We start from the raw sequence: 12,629 nt of genomic DNA, 5'->3' as shown, positions 1-12,629 counted from the left end.
ATTAATACATTAAAAATTCTTTGAGAACTTTAAAAATGTTTATCCCTAAAATAATTGAATTTAAAGAGTACCTCTATAATTTGTAAAACTTCTGGGATAAGAATTCATTATCCGACAACAATTGCTGGGGAAAAAAGTTGGAAAATAGTATGACAAAAAAGAGGCATTAAACACCATCTAATACCCTATATTAAGATAAGGTTGGAATGGGTTCATGACAACATAAAAGGATGATACTTTAAAAACATTAGGAGAGCAAGGGATGGTCTGTCAGATCTCTGGAAAAAGGAGGAACTTATGGCCAAAGAAGAACTAGAGAACATTATGAAAAGACAAAATGGATAATCTTGATTTACATTAAATTAAAAAGGTTTTGCACAAACAAAACCAATTTAGCCAAGATTAAAAGGAATTAGAGGTGATTTGAGGCAATTCCAATGGACTTGTAATGGAAAGTATCATCCACATTCATTGTTCCCTATAGAGACTGAATGTGAATTAAAGCAGAATATTTTCTCTTTTCTTTTTTTTTTTTAATATTTATAACTTTTCATTGACAGTACACATGCATGGGTAATTTTTTTACAACATTATCCCTTCCACTCACTTCTGTTCCGATTTTTCCCTTCTCTCCCTCCACCTCCTCCACTAGATGGCAAACAGTCTTATACATGTTAAATATGTTGTAGTATATCCTAGATACAATATATGTGTGTAGAACTGAACAATTCTCTTGTTGCATAGGAAGAATTGGATGCAGAAGGTAAAAATAACCTGGGAAGAAAAACAAAAATGTAAACAGTTTACATTCAATTCCTAGTGTTCCTTCTCTGGGTGTAGCTGATTCTGTCCATCACTGATCAATTGAAACTGAGTTAGCTCTTCTCTTTGTCGACAAATCCACTTCCATCAGAATACATCCTCATACAGTATCATTGTTGATGTATATAATAATTTCCTGGTTCTGCTCATTTCACTCGGAATCAGTTCATGTAAGTCTCTCCAAGCTTCTCTGTATTCACCTGCTGGTCATTTCTTACAGAACAATAATATTCCATAACATCCATATACCACAATTTACCCAACTATTCTCCAGTTGATGGGCATCCATTCATTTTCCAGTTTCTAATCACTACAAACAGGGCTGCCACAAACATTCTTGCACATACAGGTCCCTTTCCCTTCTTTAGTATCTCTTTTGGGTATAAGCCCAGTAGTAACACTGCTGGATCAAAGAGTATGCACAGTTTGATAACTTTTGGGGCATAATTCCAGATTGCTCTCCAGAATGGTTGGATTCGTTCACAACTCCACCAACAATGCATCAGTGTCAATTTTCCCACATCCCCTCCAACATTCATCATTATTTTTTCCTGTCATCCTAGCCAATCTGACAAGTGTGTAGTGGTATCTCAGTTGTCTTAATTTGCATTTCTCTGATTAATAATGATTTGGAACACTTTCATACAAGTGGAAATAGTTTCAATTTCATCATCTGAAAAGTGTCTGTTCATATACTTTGACCATTTATCAATTGGAAAATGGCTTGATTTCTTATAAATTAGAGTCAGTTCTCTATATATTTTGGAAATGAGGACTTTATCAGAACTTAAATTGTAAAAATGTTTTCCCAGTTTGTTACTTCCCTTCTAATTTTGTTTGCATTAGTTTTGTTTGTACAAAGGCTTTTTAATTTGAATTAATCAAAATTTTCTATTTTGTGATCAGTAATGATCTCTAGTTCTATTTTGGTCACAAATTCCTTCCTCCTCCACAAGTCTAAGAGGTAAACTATCCTGTGTTCCTCTAATTTATTTATGATCTCATTCTTTATGCCTAAATCATGGACCCATTTTGATCTTATTTTGGTATATGGTGTTAAGTGTGGATCCATGCCTAATTTCTGCCATTCTAATTTCCAGTTTTCCCAGGAGTTTTTGTCAAATAATGAATTCTTATCCCAAAAGTTGGGATCTTTGGGTTTGTCAAACACTAGATTGCTATAGTTATTGACTATTTTGTCTTGTGAACCTAATCTATTCCATTGATCAACTAATCTATTTCTTAGCCAATACCAAATGGTTTTGGTGACTGCTGCTTTATAATATAGTTTTAGATCAGGTACAGCTAGTCCACCTTCATTTGATTTTTTTTTTTTTTTTTTATTAATTCCTTTGAAATTCTGGACCTTTTGTTCTTCCATATGAATTTTGTTGTTATTTTTTCTAGATCATTAAAATAGTTTCTTGGGAGTTTGATAGGTATAGCACTAAATAAATTAGTGTAGGGAGTATTGTCTTCTTTATTATATTTGCTCGGCCTATCCAAGATCACTTAATATTTTTCCAATTATTTAAATCTGACTTTATTTGTGTGGAAAGTTTTTTGTAATTTTGCTCATATAATTCATGACTTTCCTTTGGTAGATAGATTCCCAAATATTTTATGCTATTGACAGTTATTCTGAATGGAATTTCTCTTTGTATCTCTTACTGCTGGATTTTGTTGGTGATGTATAAAAATGCTGAGGATTTATGTGGATTTATTTTGTATCCTGCAACTTTGCTAAAGTTGTAAATTATTTCTAATAGCTTTTTAGTAGAATCTCTGGGGTTCTCTAAGTATACCATCATATCATCTGCAAAGACTGGTAATTTGGTTTCCTCATTAGCTACTCTAATTCCTTTAATCTCTTTTTTCACTCTTATTGTCAAGGTTAGCATTTCTAATACAATATTGAATAATAATGGTGATAGTGGGCAACCTTGTTTCACTCCTGATCTTAGGAAAAGGTTCCAGTTTTTCCCCATTACCTAAGATGCTTCTGACAGTTTTAAATATATGCTCCTGACTATTTTAAGGAACAGTCCATTTATTCCTATCCTCTCAAGTGTTTTTATTAGGAATGGATGTTGGATTTTATCAAATGCTTTTTCTGCATCTATTGAGATAATTGAGATGAGTTTTTGTTAATTTGGTTGATATAGTCAATTATGCTAAGAGTTTTCCTAATATTGAACCAGCCCTGCATTCCCGGTATAAATCCTACTTGGTCATAGTGTATTATCCTGGGGATGATTTTCTGTAATCTTTTTGCTAACATTTTATTTAAGATTTTAGCATCAATTTTCATTAGGGAGATTGGCCTATAATTTTTTTTCTCTGTTTTCATCCTACCTGGTTTAGTTATCAGTACCATGTCTATGTCATAAAAGGAATTTGGTAGGACTCCTTCAATCCCTATTTTTTCAAATAGTTTATCTAGCATTGGAGTTAATTGTTCTTTAAATGTTTTGTAGAATTCACATGTAAATCCATCTGGTCCTGGGGATTTTTTTCTTAGGGAGTTGGTTAATAAAAACAGAATATTTTCACCTTTTTATTATTGTTTGCTTGATTTTTTTTTTCTCACATATTTTTTCACTTTTAATCTGATTTTTTTCTTGTGCAGCATGACAAAAATGGAAATATGTTTAGAAGAATTGTGCATGTTTAACCTATACTGGATTGCTTGCTGTCTTGGGGAGAGGAAAGAAGGAAAGAGAGAGAGAGAAATTTGGAACCCAAAGTTTTGCAAGATGAATGTTGAAAACGATCTTTGCATATATTTAGAAAAATAAAATACTATAAAATAAGGGAAGGAAATAGGAAAATTTTATAATGAGTGTTTCTGATAAAGGCTTCATTTCTTGACCAGCAGGATGAATATAGAGAGGATTGGCGAGTTACATGAACTGATGCTAAGTGAAATGAGCAGAACCAGGAGATCATTATATACTTCAGCAATGATACTGTATGAGGATGTATTCTGATGGAAGTGGATTTCTTCGACAAAGAGATCTAACACTGATCAAAGATGGACAGAAGCAGCTATACCCAAAGAAAGAACGTTAGGAAATGAATGTAAACCGCATGCATTTTTGTCTTTCTTCCCAGGTTATTTTTACCTTCTGAATCCAATTCTTACTGTGCAACAAGAGAACTGTTCGGTTCTGCACACATATAGTGTATCTAGGATACACTGTGACATATTTAACTTGTATAGGACTGCTTGCCATCTGGGGGAGGGGGTGAAAGGAGAGAGGGGAGAAGTCAGAACAGAAGTGAGTGCAAGGAATAATGTTGTAAAAAAAAATTACCCAGGCATGGGCTCTGTCAATAAAAAGTTATTAAAAAAAAAAAAAGGCTTCATTTCTAAAATTTGTAGATAATTAAATCCAATTCATAAGAATATGAGTCATTCTCCAACTTGATAAAGGTTCAAAGGATACAAACAGACAATTTTCAGATAAAGAAATTAAAGCTATTTCTAGTCATGTGAACAAATGCTCTAAATTACTATTGATTAGAGAAATGCAAATTAAGATAACTCTTGGGTACTATTTCATACCTCTCAAATTGGCTAAGATGACAGGAAAAAATAATAACTATTTGAGGGGATTTGGGAAAATTAGAATACTAATGCATTACTGCTGGTGCAGTTGTTAAATGATCCAATCATTCTGGAGAGGAATTTGGAAGTATGTCCAAAGGGCTATCAAAGTATGCATATCCTTTGGTCCACCTGTGTCACTACTAGGTCTGTATCCCAAAGAGAGGAAAATGTTTATAGCAGCAAGGAACTGGAAACTGAGTGGATGCCCATCAGTTGGAGAATGGCTAAATAAGTTATGGTATATGAATGTAATGGAATATTGTTGTGATAAACAGGCTGATTTCAGAAAAGACTGGAAAGACTTATATGAACTGATGCTGAGTGAAGTGATCAGAATCAGGAGAACATGTCCACAGTAATAACATGATTATGTGATGATCAACTGTGATGGACTTGGCTCTTAGCAATATAGTGATTCAGGGCAATTCCAGTAGACTTAGCATGGAGAGTGCCATCTACAACCAGGGAGAGAGCTTTTTTTTTTTTTTTTGAATCTTCTTGTACAGCATGAAAAATGTAGAGGTGTGTTTGGAAGGATTGTATATGTTCAGCGCATGTCTGCTTACTATCTTGAGAAGAGGGAAAGTGAGGGAGAAAGAGAGAAAGCTATAGAACAGAGGGTCTTAGAGTCATGAATGTTGAAAATTGCCTTTATATGTATTTGGAAAATTAAAATATTACTGAAAATTGAAAAAAAAAAAAATGGTTTCAGGACCATTAAGAGTCCTGAGACTAAAAAGTTAGAGAACAGTTGTCCTTAAGAGTCAAATGTAAATTCTCCTGCTTGATATGTAAAAGGTCTTCACAACCTCTCCTCTTCCTATTATTTCAGTTTTACTTTTTACTCCTCTCCTTACAATCTATGATTCAGCAACTTTGGGTCTCTCACTCTCTTCCTCCCAGAAGAAATTCCAGCTGCCCCCTCCAGCTGCCTAATGCACTTTCTGCTCCCTGATCTCTGAGAAAATGGGTCCTTTTAAAACTCACTTCAAGCACTCCACTATTTCAAGAAGCCTTCTGGGATCCCCCCAGCTAATAATTCCAAAATAAATAGATACTACCACATTTTCAAAGAGATCCAGGGGGCAGGGAAAATAGTGAGCAGGACTAGTGGCATCTGATTTTCTGTTACATTCAGGGGACCTGGCAGTTACCACCTAATCTCTTGGGGATTTAGTCCTATCAGTTGTAAAATGAATGAGATTAATTAAATGAGATCCAAGGTCTAATTTCATTAGGAGTTTCAAAGGTGAAATTAACATTATTATTATATAGTGATGTTCATGTAGAAATACACATCCCTCTGAGAGCTTCTACTAAAAACAAGATGATATATTGGAATATAATGTATAAAAATATGTAAAATATATTTAAAAAGATAAAGATTTACAACTAAAATTGACTATCCCTGCAAAACTGAGGAAAAATCCTACATGGAGGAAAATGGATTTTTAATAAAATAGAGGACTTTCAAGTATTCCTGATTTTTTAAAAAAAACACATCTTAGTGGGAATTCTGAAATACTATATAAGAGTCTGAAGAAACTTTAAAAGATATATTCATTGGAGCAAATAGATGGCACTATATAAGGATAACTTATGCAGAAAAAGAAAACAACTATCCCTTTATAACACGATTGTCTTCAAAGAATATTGAGTTAAGTAAGAAAAACAGAAGTCCTGAGATATACTGTTTCAGTTCTGATTGTTTTGAGAAGGGAAATCAAAGAAGTGCAGGCTAAAAATAAGAATATATCAGAGTGATATTGTAGTCAGCTAAAAGGTGTACAAGAGGGCAACCAAGTTGCTGATGGGCTTTGAGTTCATACAGTAATTAACTGAAGGTTTAGATCTTCCTGGAACAAAATGCTAGTTCTGAATAAAATTCTCTTAGAACATTCTCTTGAATACACATTGTGATGAGTTTTCTAAATTCCGTGGCATTTCTTGAGAAAAGAAAAGAAAAAAAATTTAAATGATGATAATGATGATGCCTTGTCTCAAGAAGGGTTAGAGTTCTCCTTTGAGGAAATCTTTAAACAGAGGCTGGGTAATAATTTGTTAGGTATGACTAGTGTATATATTTCATAACAAATTGCTCACCTTCTCAATAGGAGTGGGGGGGTAAGGTTGGGGTGGAGGAGTGGTAGGGTGGGGGATATAGAGAGAATTTGGAACTCAAAAGATTTTTAAATGAATGCTAAAAAAAAGTTTTTCTATGTAATTGGGGTAAAGAATATTAAACTAACAAAATAAATAGACTGATTTTTTATAAAGTGTATAGGATGGCCAAGATGACCACTGAGGTCCTTTTCAAATACCAAATTCTGTGAATTCATGATAAAGCAGCTACCAAACACTTAATATATAATTATGCTAAGTGTTGGAGAGACATAAACAACAAACAAGCCAAGAATTCTAAGGAGCTCATATTTTATTGGGGGAAGGACAACAATTTTTTTTTTTTTAAGATGGAAAGAATTTGGAGAGGGAGGACAGGCAGGTAGGAGCCAACTACTCTGCTATAAAGGCCAAGAAATGAGATGAAAACCAGGTTCTAGGAAAGAAGGCACAAGTTTACCCATAAAAACCTATGGTAGTTCTAGGGATAGAGTTGAAGGTTCTGGTGAGGAGGAGGCTGCATAACAAAGAAAAAAAAAAGTTTCTGTTTCCTAGCTGTATGACCCTGGGCAAGTCACTTAACCCCAATTGCCTCAGCCAAAAAAAAAAAAAATTGATATTCTAACAGCAGAGAAAAGTAAATAAACTGTGTGGGAAGTATCAAATGAAAAAAGTTAAATAATTGTGTGTGGAAAAATATAAAATTGTATCAAAGAGACCATTTGCTCAATTCAAAGGAAAAGATTTTTAGATTTTTAACAAGAGTTGTACAAAAGTATGAGGAGCCATGTCTCAGAGAGAGATAAATTCTCCCATCCTAAGAGATATTCAAGTGAAGGCTGGATGGCTACTTGTAAAACTACTCTAGAGATTCAATCTTTTCATACATAAAATGGACTCAATGAGTTCAAAGGTCTCTTGCCAGCCTTGGTTTCTGTGCCTCCTTATATAGAAAATTTGATGGGCAATTTTCCCTTGAAGGGGGAATGTGAACAATATAAATTCAGAGGACACTAAGGTAGTCAGCTGAATAAAGAGTTCATATTAAATCTTTGAAATTATCTTAAGATGTTTTTCTATTTAGTTCTTCCTAGGACAAATTGGTAGTCTAAATAAAATTTCCTTTGAACATTCTCTTGACTTTACTTCATGAGTTTTCTAAATTCTATAAATATGAAATTTTCCTTCTTTGAAAAAAGAAAGGAAAATTTTAAAAAATTATGATGATAATTTTCCTATTTTGTAGGGTTTTTGCCCCCTATTTTTCCAATACACTGAATAATTAGTCTTTGTGTGCTTAAAAACTTTCTCCTTTTTCCTATGGAAATATATTAGTAGTCTTCTCCCAAATAAACATTTCACAAGATAATATAACAAATTTGGCATAGGAAAATATTTTTGTACAAGAATATCTAAAGTATTTGAAGTGGGGGGAATGAGGGGAAATACTCAAAAGCCAGGAAATGAGACAGGGAATGTGTGGGGTTGGCAAAAGAAAGGAACTAGTGACAATTATACCACAAAATAATACTCAATTTTTTATTTCATTTTTTTTTAACAGAGAAACATCACTGTGGTTTGACTGATCAAATTTGGCCACTGCTGGCCTGATCAGAGAGCTTAATATTCACCTAAGGTACGATGCCCTAAGATATGAGTCTACGCTGCATATAAAATCAGTACACCATGATTTAAATTAACAAGTTAGATGTAGCATAAGAAACAAACTTGATATTGATCAATTATGCCCCTAGCAGAGCAATCAGAGAGCGTTATCCTTGAAAATAAGACTGCTGACCTGGAAGAATATGAAACAACACTCCTCCTGATTTGATTCCCTCTAATCTGTCTGATAACACTAACAAAATATGTCAGTTGGAAAGAACTGTGTAACTTAAGCATAATATAAATATGTTCAGGAAAGGAGGTGAAATCTAGCAAAGGAAGAAAGGACAGCACCAAAGAGACGGGCAAAGCAAAGAAAAGTAAGAAGATAGGACATTGAAGAGTATCAGAAAACTCGAAAACTAAAGAGAAGATCCGGGGTAGCCTATGCTTGGACAACTGCCCTCACAACTTTTCTCCCTGCCTCAGCCCCCTACAAGGACTCCACAAGACAGGAGCACCAACGTGGTTTAAAGGAATATATCTTGTATTTTCATGTTTGTGCTCCATCCCACAGAGTGAAAATCAGCCCATCACCTCCAAACTGTACAGAATTGGCCTTTGAGAGAAACTATGCCCCTTCATATCTCAAGCCTAAAGGATCTAATCTCTAAGTCACTGCCTGGTAGCCTAAGGCTGATAATGCTGAACCCAAGGATAAAAACCAACTTATGTCTGGTATCTGACAAATACAGGAACTACTACGAGCCATTTGATTTTTAAGATTTTTTGGAAAGGCAGTTCAGAAACTCATTGTGTGTAAATGTCAGTCCTCCATAACATTAGACACTACTCACTATATAGGTGTAGCAATACAGGCCTGAGGCATCACTCTTTGAGAGTTTTTAGTTCCCTTTCCTTTGATTCCAGTAAACATTGAGCTTAGATTCGATGGTTTATGGGTCTAATAACAGATGTGCCGCTTCAGAGAGCAGAGGACTAGCCCATGTATGGGAAATAGTACTGGCAGAATACCTGAGTTGAAATCTTGACTTCACTACTATTCCAAGCCTCAGGTATATACAATAATACTATCTATCTGGAAGAATTGATTTAAGAACCTAATGAGGTGATTAAATATTTTAAGTATTAAGTATTTTACAGGTATACCTGTAACACAAACACAAAAATGAATCCTATTATTAGATTTGTTCTTTGAGTCAACAAAGTTAAAAGACCTAATTATGGATTCCAGAAGCCATTCAATCATAGTTTTCACCAATTCTCACCCAACTCAAATAAGACATATTCTTGTTCTCCACACTTAGTGGAAAAAAGCTGAAGGGATCTTGGAAGCCATCTAATCTAATCTCCTTTTACACATGACAAAATTGACTCTAAGAGAAGTTAAATAAATTTTCCACAGTGCCTTAGCTATTAAGTGTCATGTGCAGAATTTGAATTCAAATTTTCTTGTTTCCAAGTCCAACAATCTTATCGCAATGACAACTATTTCACAAATGAAAGTTTATCACCAACAATACTCTAAGAATTATTTCCAAATAAAATATACATAACTGCTCTGAAATGACAGTGCAAGTTTAAAGAATTGCACTGCATTCAATGAGAACTAAGGTGAATGTCAGGGAGAGTACAGTACAGTACAAAAAAGCAATGAATTCAAATTCTGCTGCTGGCTACCTTAGGCAAGTTACTTAATTATCCTGGGTCTCAATTTCTCATCTATAAAATGAGGAGTTTGGACTTTGAAGTCTCTTCCAGCTCTAAATTTCTAACATTATAAATTATGACCCTCTGGTAACAATAAAGATAAAATCTGAATTAGAACCCAAAGAGATAAATGGTTGCTGAAATCTTGGATTCAGGAAATCATTCTAAGTAGATTAAATGCTATCCTAAGGAAAAATAACAAATTAAAGATTAGATTTTTTTTTCAACAAATTCTCAAAAAATTTTCAAATGGATTGAGAAAAACCTGTAAAGGCAGTTTTTACTATACATCTTCAATCCAATCATATAGATCTGTTCAGGAATCATGCTATGACAAAAAAAATATCAACCTCCTTTTTTTTTTTTTTTGAGAAAATTTATGAATCAAATTAAAACAAACTTAGGAAAATATAAACATTTTCAATACTTAATTATGTGTTGAATGCTGAAAGTATGTGAACTTTAAAAATTATTATAACAAGTATTTTAAACACTTAAAATGACACTCAGTATTCTTGGAAATATTTATGTAATACACATGCATACATGCTTGTTGTACAAATCTGTTTTATTCCAAGTGGGCAATCCCAACAAAGTTTGTGAACTAATCTGCACCTGAGCATATCTGGTAATTTTCTAGGCAAAGTATGGATGTTCTGCATTTGGACGCTCCTGAAAACTGTATCTTAAAGCCTATCATTCTAAGGCAAAATCTGAACTCTGCATTTACTGTAACTGCATAGGCACTATTATATTCATCACTCAGTCAATGTGAGTCAAATATAGTCAAATGTGAGATAGATATATATATATCTATCTCACATTTAGCTCTAGCAGCAAAGGCCCAAGGACAGGAGTGTTAGAACAATTAACAGTATTCCTCATTCAAAGCCAGATGCTGTCCTATGATCCACTTTCTTGCTAGGAAGCAGCAGGGAATGTTGGACACCTAATAGTGATAGGGTACAGCTTCTGGGGCAAATACAGCAATGATTTTAAGATTCCCTGACCTTAGAATGCTTCTGTTCTAACAATTTCTCAAAGATTCTGAAGTCTTCTGGCTTTAGAATCAATGATCTCAAGGTTCTCCATAGTCCCCTTCACCTTAGCATGCCATTGTCCTAACACTGTCTGTCAATGATTGTAAAAGTCTTCTGGCCTAGGAATATAATAATATTTCTTAGATATATTAAGGATCCTAAGAACCTCTGACCTTAGAGTGCTTTTGTCCTAACAATTTGTCTGTCAATGATTCTAAAGCTTCTGGCTTTAAAATAGTCCTACAAACACTGCTGACTGTCAGATACATAATCTGCTGGTCAGTGATAATCAATTCCTGAAACCACTCCTCAGTTCTATCTCTAGGCCATAAAATTAGAATATTAGTGACATTAAGAACCTGGATAAATTTGTCTCTTTATTCCTGGTTCTTTGCTAAATTCTTTTGGAACTTAGCCCGCTTCAATTGGCGTTACAATTAAAATAAACTCTGCCTCCTGATTTGGATATATGGGTTCAAGCCTCCAAATTCTTTTGAGACACTTAGTGGTCTGTGACCCCCAACCTTTTGGGGTCCCTTCTGAGCCTCAACAATACCTGAACTCAAGGGTTTGTTCTAATGCTTGCTACCTGTTTAACTCTGTGCAACTTCTGTGAATCTCAGTTTCTTAAACTAAAACTAGGGAGGAAGATTATCTCTATCCACTTCTCAAAGTTGTGAGGCAATACCCTGTAGATCTGAAAGCACTAAAGAATCTGAGCTATTATGTAATTATCTACATTCAAAATCATGTTACATTTTTTCCTGGTGGAAAATAGTGATAAATATATATAAGGTTTCTTATCTCCATGCATAGCTGTAACATGCAATGTTATGGCTGGAGTAAAAATCTATGTCACAAGGAGTGAAAATGCATTGTCACTATGCAATATGGCGGTGCAACCAGGTCTTAGGCGAAGTTTTCTAGTCTATTACAATAGGATTACAGGTCTTCCCTATCTGGAAAGAAGAAAAAAGCCTACCTAAAATAAAATCATTTAAATGGTGACTACTATTTCATTGAAAATTGTAGAAGGAAAAAGTTGGATTCAAGTTTAATTTTTTAAAAGTTAGATTAAAAACTATAGGAAGAAGTTTATTTTATCTCATATTTACTATAAATGCTTTTATAATGGCAACTGTTGGCAAGGAAAGAGCAAAGGATTTGGAGGCAGAGGACCGGAGTTCAATTATCTCCTCTGGGTAGGCAGGCAGAGAGTGAGATGAGCAAAAGGAGAACATGTAGTACAATAAAAGCTAATTATAAAGATAAAAGACCTGGAGGGATGGGAGAACTTTCATCAATGCAATGTCTAATCGCAATGTCCAAGACTGATAATGAACTAGACTAGTACCTCCTAAAAGAGAGGCCATGAGCTCAAGAGGCAAAAGGAGATTTGGGGGTGGTGGTGGTGGTGGTGGTGGTGGTGGTGGTGGTGATGGTGGGCAGGCACAGAGAATCTGTTTATTTGACCATATATTATATGATTTTTTTTTCCCCTTTTCACTTAGGAAGGAGAATAAATACATGTTTGTTCATTTAAAAATAAAACAAAATAAGATAAAATTCCTCTTTTAACATTTACTCTTTACGTGACTTGGGGGGAAAATCACTCAGCCTTTCTGGGGCTTTTACCTCATGTACAAAATGACAGAATGGAGCAAAACTGATCTCTGTGGTCCTTGCCTGCTCTAATG

The 12,629-nt window shown here is 34.4% G+C and overlaps 1 protein-coding gene and 1 long non-coding RNA gene across 3 annotated transcripts in view; one reads left to right on the top strand and one right to left on the bottom strand.

Moving 5' to 3' along the window:
* EXOC4 (exocyst complex component 4) overlaps window positions 1–12,629 on the bottom strand; it is a 913,849-nt gene that overhangs the window by 410,891 nt on the left and 490,329 nt on the right. The gene's annotated exons all lie outside the window — the stretch shown is intronic.
* Window positions 6,386–9,485, top strand: LOC116419691. The gene is made up of 2 exons (XR_004229974.1): window positions 6,386–6,500; window positions 8,118–9,485. It is a non-coding gene; the product is annotated as an uncharacterized LOC116419691 (long non-coding RNA).

This window comes from Sarcophilus harrisii, chromosome 5, assembly GCF_902635505.1.
Source record: "Sarcophilus harrisii chromosome 5, mSarHar1.11, whole genome shotgun sequence".
In the NCBI taxonomy this organism is placed as follows: domain Eukaryota; kingdom Metazoa; phylum Chordata; class Mammalia; order Dasyuromorphia; family Dasyuridae; genus Sarcophilus; species Sarcophilus harrisii.
The sequence above is the reverse complement of the archived record's forward strand: the minus strand, read 5'-3'. Positions and strand labels throughout refer to the sequence as shown.